Source organism: Sorex fumeus, unplaced genomic scaffold, assembly GCF_029834395.1.
Source record: "Sorex fumeus unplaced genomic scaffold, SorFum_2.1 ptg000265l, whole genome shotgun sequence".
Taxonomy (NCBI): domain Eukaryota; kingdom Metazoa; phylum Chordata; class Mammalia; order Eulipotyphla; family Soricidae; genus Sorex; species Sorex fumeus.
In genome coordinates, this window is record NW_026606322.1 from 4,715,418 (window position 1) to 4,724,221 (window position 8,804).

The following is an 8,804-nucleotide window of genomic DNA, read 5'->3' on the forward strand; positions in this document are numbered from 1 at the left end:
ACGCTTCACCAAGAATCCTCTATCCGGCTAAACTCTCACTCAAACTCGAAGGAATGGCACACTATTTTATGGATAAACAGCAGCTCAGGAACTTCATAGACTCAAACCCAAACCTAAAAGAACAGCTAAAGAGGCTACTGTAAGAAAAAACAAACCCTACAAGCACAAAAGACTGTTATAGAAATATGACACAAAACCCCAGAACAATAATCTCTCTCAACGTCAATAGTCTAAATTCATCAATTAAGAGACACAGAGTGGCAAAATGGATTCAGAGACAGAAACCAACATTCTACTGCCTACAAGTACTCATCTGAACAGTCAAGGCAAATACAGACTGAAAGTTGAAGGATGGAAAACAATCCTGCAAGTAAACAGCTCCTTCAAAAAAATTGGGTTGACCATACTAGATTCCGACAACATAAATTTCAGGTTGAAAAAAATTAGAAGGGACAGCGAAGTCCATTTTCTATTCATCAAGGGATACTTACAACAGGAAGAAATCACACTCTTAAATGTATACGTACCTAATGAGGGAACAGCTAAATATTTAAAACAACTGCTAACAGATTTTAAGGAGGACATTGCTAGTCACAAAATAGTAGCCAGAGATTTCAACATCACCTTATAACCTCTAGATAGATCAACAAGAACAAAACTCAGCAAGGAAACTTTGGCTTTGAAGGAACAAATAGAAGAGATAGTGCTTATAGAACTATATATGGCTTTACACCCCAAAAAGAAAGAATACACAATCTTCTCCAGTGCACACGGAACATTTTCCAAAATAGACCATGTGCTAGGCCACAAAACATACCTCAACAGAATAAGGAAGATAGAAATTGTATCAACAATCTTTTCAGACCACAACGCACTGAGAATAGAAGTGAATCACACACAGACACGGAGAACCAAATCAAATACCTGGAAATTAAACAACTCAATGTTGAACAACGAATAGGTCAGGAAGAAAGTCAAGAACGAAATCAAAAGATACCTGGAAACAAATGAGATTGAAGACATGAGCTACCAGAACCTATGGGATGCAGCTAAAGCTGTGTTAAGATGAAAATTTATAGCTCTATAAGCATTTCTTAAGAAGGAAGAAAGGGCCCACATAAACAACTTGACTTCACAGCTCAAGAGCTTAGAAAAGAATCAACAAAAGGAGCCCAAACCAGGCAGAAGGAAAGAGATCATAAAGCTTAGAGCCAAATCAACGACAAGGAAACAACAACAACAAAAAAAAAACCAATCTGAAAGATCAATGAAACCAAGAGCTGGTTCTTTAAAAAAAAAAAAACTAAACACGATAGATAAATCACTAGCAAGATGCACAAAGAAAGAGAGAGAGAGATAGCCCTAAGAGACCGAATCAGAAATGAGAAGGGGTATATCACAACAGAAACCAAAGAAATTCAAAAGATTATCAGAGACTACTTTGAAAGTCTGTATACCATGAAAGAAGAGAACCTAAAGAGAGGGATAAATTCCTGGATTCCTATAATCTCCCAAGGCTGAATCAAGAAGATCTAGAGTACCTGAATAGACCTATTAATATCAAGAAAATTGAAACTGTAATCAAAAGTCTTCCTAAAATCAAAAGCCCAGATCCAGATGGATATACTAGTGAATTTTTTCCAAACATTTGAAGAGGACCTATTGCCGGTTATTATCAAGCTTTTCCAGAACATTGAAGAAACAGAAACTCTCCCAAACAGTTTCTATGAAGCCCATATCTCTCTAATACCAAAGGGAGACAAGACACCACAAGAAAAGAAAACTACATGTCGATATCCCTGATGAACACAGAAGCGAAGATTCTCAACAAAATACTAGCAAATAGAATTCAATAACTCATCAAAAAGATCATACACCATGACCAAGTGGGATTTATGATTTGGAAATCAATCAACATAACCCATCATATCAACAGAATAAAATATATAAAAAGATCATATCAATAGATGCAGAGAAAGCATTTGACAAGATCCAGCACCTGTTTATGAGGAAAACCCTCACCAAAATGGGTATGGAGGGGATTTTCCTAAATATAGTTAAAGCCATCTACCACAATCCTACAGCAAGCATCATCCTCAATAGGGAAAAATTAAGAGTCTTCCCTCTAAGATCAGGGACGAGACAAGGATACCCACTCTCTCCTCTGTTGTTCAATTAGTACTGGAAGTACTTGCAAATAGTGTTTAGGCAAGAAAAGGATATTAAGGGCATTAATGTAGAAAGGAAGAAATCGAGTTCTCACTATTCACAGATGATATAATACTATACTTGGAGAATCCTAAAACCTCTACCAAGAAACTCCTAGAAACAACAGACTTGTATAGTAAAGTTGCAAGCTATAAAATCAATACCCAAAAGTCCATGGTTTTCCTATACAGAAATAGTGAGAGAGAAGAATGTGACATGAAAAAAACAATCCCGTTATCAATTGTGCCCCAGAAAATCAACTACCTAGGAATCAGCTTTATTAAAAAGACCTGTACAAAGAGAACTACAAAACACTACTTCAGGAAATAAAAGAGGACACGAGAAAATGGAAAGATATCTCCTGCTCATGGATCGGGACAATTAACATTGTCAAAATGGCAATACTTCCCAAAGCATTGTATAAATTCAATGTGATCCCTATAATGATACCCATGACATTCTTCAAAGAAATGGAGCAAACACTCCTGAAATTCAAATGGAATAATAAGCCCCCATGAATACACTCCTGAAATTCATATGTAACAATAAGCCCCCATGAATAGATAAATAATTTTGGCGAAAATGAAAATGAGAGGAATCAACCTCCCTAACTTCAAACTCTACTACAAAGCAGTAATATAAAACAGCATGGTACTGGAAGAAAGTCAAAGCTGCCAACAAATGGAACAGAGTTCAATATTCTGACATCTCCCTCCAAACATATGATCATCTAATCTTTTAGAAGGTAAACTAGAAATGTGAAGTGGAGCAAGGAAAGCCCGTTTAACAAATTGTGCTGGCAAAACTGGACAGCTACATGCAAAAACAATGGGCTCAGATCTCTGCCTAACACCATGTACAAAAGTAAGATCAAAATGGATTAAAGACCTCAACATCAGACTGGAGCCCATAGGGTACACTGAAGACAAGGTTGGCAAAAGCATCCACAACATTGAATCGAATGGTATTTTCGAAGATACCACTCTACTGGCCAGCAAGTGAAAACAGAGATAGACAAATGAGACTATCTTAAACTAATAAGCTTCTGCACCTCAACAGAAACAGTGACTGAAATACAAAGACAGTATACAGAATGGGAAAGTATATTAGCCACATACCCATCCTACAAGGGGATGATATCAAGAATATACAAAGTACTGGTTGAAATCCACAAGAAAAAAACATCCAACCCCATAAAAAAATGGGGCTACAAAATGAACAGAAACTTTCTCAAAGAAGAAATCCAAATGGCAAAAAAGCACATGAGAAAATGCTCTACATCATTAATCATCAGGGAAATGCAGATCAAAACAACAATGAGATATCATTTCACTCCACAGAGACTGGCCCACATCCAAAAGACCAAAAGCAACCAGTGTTGGCGTGAATGTGGCGAGAAAGGGACCCTCCTCCACTGCTGTTGGAAATGCCGACTGGTTCAACCCTTTTGGAAAACAGTATGGACGATTCTCAAAAAAATTAGAAATTGAGCTCCCATTTTACCCAGCAATACCAATCCTGGGAATATATCCCAGAGAGACGAAAAAAGTATAGTCAGAGTGACATCTGCACTTATTTGTTCCTTGCAGCACTTTTTACAATAGCCAGAATCTGGAAGGAACCTGCATGCCTGAGAACAGATGACTGCTTAAAGAAACTTTGGTACATCTACACAAGGAGTACTAGTAGCTGTTAGAAAAGATGAAGTCATGAAATTCACATGCACGTGGTACTACATGGAAAGTATCATGCTAAAGTGAAGTGAGTCAGAAAGAGAGGGAGAGACATAGAAAGACTGCAATCATCTGGGAAATATAAAGTAACAAAATAGGAGACTAACACCCAAGAATAGCCAAGAAAAGTACCAGAATGTTCACTCCATGGCTTGGAGGCCAGCCGCACGTGCTAGGGGAAAAGGCAGCTGAGCTAGAGAAAAGAGAACCAAATAAAGGGTGTTTGGAGGATCCTACCAGGATGGAAGATGTGTGCTGAAAGTATACTATAGACCGAACATGATTGCCACTAAATGCCTCTTTTGCGAACCACAGCACCCAAAATGAGAGAGAAAATAGAAAAGAATGCCCTACCACAGAGGTGGGGTGGGATAGGATGTATGGGGGGTGGGAGGGTTACTGGGATCATTGGTGGTGGGGAATGGGCACTGGTGGAGTGATGGGTACTCAATCATTGTATAACTGAATCCAAGCACAAAAAATTGTAAGTTTACAAGTGTACCTCATGGTGTTTCACTAATAAAAATTTTTAAAAAATTTTAAAAAATAGATGAAATTATAAATAAAACAGAAAAATATAAAAATAAAAATAAAAAATACTAGCAATAAAAAAGAAACAACTTGGATTCTCTCCCTCTGTCCCTCCCTCTGTCTCTCCCTCTCTCTCTCTCAATCTCTCAATCTGTCTCTCTCCCCATTTCGTTCTCTCTGTCTCACACACACATCACATGACAACAAGCCCTTTATGTCAATAATCTCTCTGAATGTCAATGAATTAAATGTCCCTATAAAAGGGCATAGAGTTGGTGGATGGATTAGGAAAGAAAATCCATCCATTTTCTACCTATAGGAAACACACCCACTCACAAAATAAATGCAGATTCAGAATGAAAAGATGGAAAACAATCATTCAAACAATTGGAAGACAAAAAAAAAGCTAGGATAGTCATAGTTACATCAGATCAAATTCTATTCAATATAAATAAATTAGAGTCAATGATGGATATTACTTATTGGTCAAGAGAACAATGGATCAAGAAGTACTATTATCAACACTTATGCATGAAATGAAAGCCCAACAAAATTCATAAAGTTTCTGCTCACAAACCTATAGAAACACATTGACAGAAACACAATAGCAGTGGGGGACTTTAGCACAACACTTTATCAACAAGACCTAGTATCAGTAAATACAAGAGCCCTAAAAATGTAGCTGAAAAGACTGGTGTTTTGGAGATAGTTAGCATTCTGCACTTGTGTCACTTCTCATCCTGTTGTTCATCCATTAACTCAAGCAGGCGCCAATACCATCTCCATTCGTCTCAGCCCTGAGATTTCAGCACCCTCTCCTTACTCGTCTTTCCCAACACTGTCGTATTGGAGGCTCTTTCAGGGTAAGGGGAATAAAACCCGTTATGGTTCCTGTTTTGGGCATATCGAATATGCCACGGGGAGCTTGCCAGGCTCTGCTGTGTGCTTTGCATATAATTCTACATAATTATGAATTGGATTTTCTTGTCTGAGGGCCGGCAGGAAGGGTGGTCTTATTTGTATTCAAAAGCACCTCCAAAAAATTTACAAATATAGAAATTTTCAAGCTGCCTTCTCAGACCAGGCTAGAGCGATAGCACAGCGGTAGGGCGTTTGCCTTGCACACAGTCAACATGGCCAACCCGAGTTCGATTCCTCTGCCCCTCTTGGAGAGCCCGGCAAGTTACCAAGAGTATCTCGCCCACACTGCAGAGCCTGGCAAGCTACCGTGATGTATTCGATATGCCAAACACAGTAACAACAAGTCTCATGATAGAGACATTACTGGGCCCTCTCGAGCAAGTCGATGAACAATGGGAGGACTGTGACTGTGACTGACTGTGCCTTCTCAGACCAAAATTCCGTGAAAGTAGAAATTAAGCACAGAAAGAAGATGAAAAAACTTCTGACACTTGGAAGCTGAAGAAAAGAACACTGGTAAACAACAATTGGATCAAAGAGGAAATCAAAGGAGAAATAAAAGAGATTCCTTAAAACTCATGAAAATTAAGACACAAACTCGAGGATCTATGGAATACAGGAAAAGTGGTACTTAACGGGAAACTCAAAGCAATGCAGGCGTACAGTAAGAAAGAAGAGAAAGCACAAATCAACAATATTAACACACATCTCAAAAATCTGGAGATGGAACAACAAAAAAATTCAAAAATTAGTAGATGTAGGGAAATAATAAAAACTAGAGCATAAATCAACAATATAGAAACCAAGAAAGCAATTCATAGAATGAATGAAACCAAGAGCTAGTTCTTCAAAAAAAATATGCGCTATAAGTAATCTTTTAGATAGACTCATGATGAAATAAAAAGAAAATGTTTTAATAAATCAGTTGAGATGAAAGGGGAGACATCAGAAATTCAAAATATGAGAGATTACAATGAATGACTTTATCCTGAAGAATCTAGAAGAAATGGATAAATTCTTAGAGTTGTGTAATCTCCCACAGCTAAACAGATAGGAAGTAGAAAGTCTAAGCAGGCCAATCAGAAGTAAGGAAATTGAAACAATAATGAATAATCTCCTCAAGAACTCAAGGGCTAGAGTGATAGCACAGGGGTAGGGCGTTTGCCTTGCACCAGCCAACGTGGCCCACCTGAGTTCGATTCCTCCGCCCCTCTCGGAGAGCCCAGCAAGCTACCGAGAGTATCTCGCCCACACTGCAGAGCCTGGTAAGCTCCCCGTGACATATTCGATATGCCAAACACAGTAACAACAAAGTCTCGAGCAAATCGATGAACAACGGGAGGGCCTTTACTTACTTTACTTTCTCCTCAAGAACTAATGTCCAAGTCCAAAGGGGTTCACTGGTGAGATCTATCAAACCCTTAAAGAAGATTCACTGCCTTTATTCCTTAAGATCTTCCAAAATATTGAAGACACAGGAATCCTTCCTAACACTGTCTATGAAGCCAACATTATATTAACACTCAAAGCAGAAAAAAAGACTTCCAGAAATAAAAATTTCAGACCAATCTCCCTGATGAATTTGATGCAAAAATTCTTAACAAAATCTAATAACATATCAAAAAAATATACCTGTTGATTAAGTGGGATTTATCCCAGGGATGCAAGGATGGTTCAACATACACAAATTGGTTAACATACCTCATTAGTAAAAGTAGAAAATTGGGAGATATTTAATTACCTAATTTTGAACAGTATTATTAAGCTATAATGATCAAAATGTCATGGTACTGAAATAAGCATAGGCCCTCTGATTAATGGGTCAAAACCAAGTACTCAATGACAAATCCCCACATAAATGGACAATTAATTTTTGATAAGGGAGCTGGGAACATGAAGTGGAGTAAAGATAGCTTCTTCAACAAATGTTGATATAAAAACTGGATAACTAAATGTAAGAAATTAAAGCTGTATTTATATCATACACCTAACACTAACGTCAATTCAAAGTGGTCCAAAGACCTTGAAATGTGACTGGAAACTATAAAGTATATTGAGGACAATATAGGCAGAACACGTGAGGATTTGGATCTCAAAGTCATCTCACAGTGATCTCACAGCACTGGCAAAGGAAACAAAATAAAAAATAAACTAATGGGACTACATCAGCCTAAAGAGTTTCTACATGGCAAAAGAAACACCGGCTAAAACTAAAATATAGCTCATTGAATGGGAGAAAATATTTTCACTCAACACATCAGATAAAGGTTTGATATCCTGGATATATAAAGTATTCACAATGAACAACCAAAAGAAGTTCAAAAATCCTATCAAAAAATTGTGAGAGGAAATGAAAGACACTTTCAAAAGAGGAAGACAGGCAGATGGTCAGTAGGCATGTGAAAAATGATCAGCATCACTTATAATCAGAGTTATCCAAATCAAATTGACAATAAGATACCACCTCACACCAGTGAGGTTGGCATGTATCAAAAATAGTAGGAACAATCTGTGTCAGCAGGAATGTGGTGAAGAAGGAACTTTCATCCACTACTGGTGAGAATGCTGCCTGGTACAACCCCTGTAAATAATAGAATGGAGAGTTTTCAGTAAACTTAGAATTAAACTGCCATATGACTCTGCAATTCCACTTTGGCACATCTACCTCCAGGACATAAAAACATGTCCTCAAAGGGACAAAATTATTCCATTATTTGTTGCTGCACTTGGTACAATAGCTAAGATAAGGGATCAACATAGGTGTCTAAAGACAGATGAACGGATCATGAAGACATGGTATATATACACAATGGAATACTATGTACCTGCAAGAATGATGAAATCATGCAATTTTCTACAATTTGGTTGGAATTAAAATATTGACAGAAATGTTACAAGCTGGTGTCCAAAAGATCACATAAAGCAAATGAGCTTTGTACTATACATTTTTATTTGGCACTCACCAAGCAAGCATTGAGATCAGAAAGCTGAGAAGTCTGAGAAGGCTGAGAAGACCGACTGGTAAGAGCCATCCCCTCTAGTAGACAGTGACCCCCTCCTTTGATCGAAAACCATTTTTATCCCTGATTTCTGAAAGTTGCCCAATTTTTGGTGGTCTAGCTAAATTCCTGGTGGCCTTTTACTTGATTTGCTGCCTCCAGCTGGTTTGTGTTGGGCAAGTGCCATCCCTGACTCCTATTGGTTGTTACCATCTGGGGGTTCATGTCTCATTTCAACTGGCCGACTACAGATTTTCACACCCGACTGTGTGTCAGGGTTTCTAGCTAACTCTGTATCATGACATATGCCTCACAGCCATAGTCATGGACTTACAAATTTTCTACTAAGCAAACTTTGGGTGCAAAATAGCTGCCATATCAAAATGGTAGTGCTTATGCTACGCTGATTAAT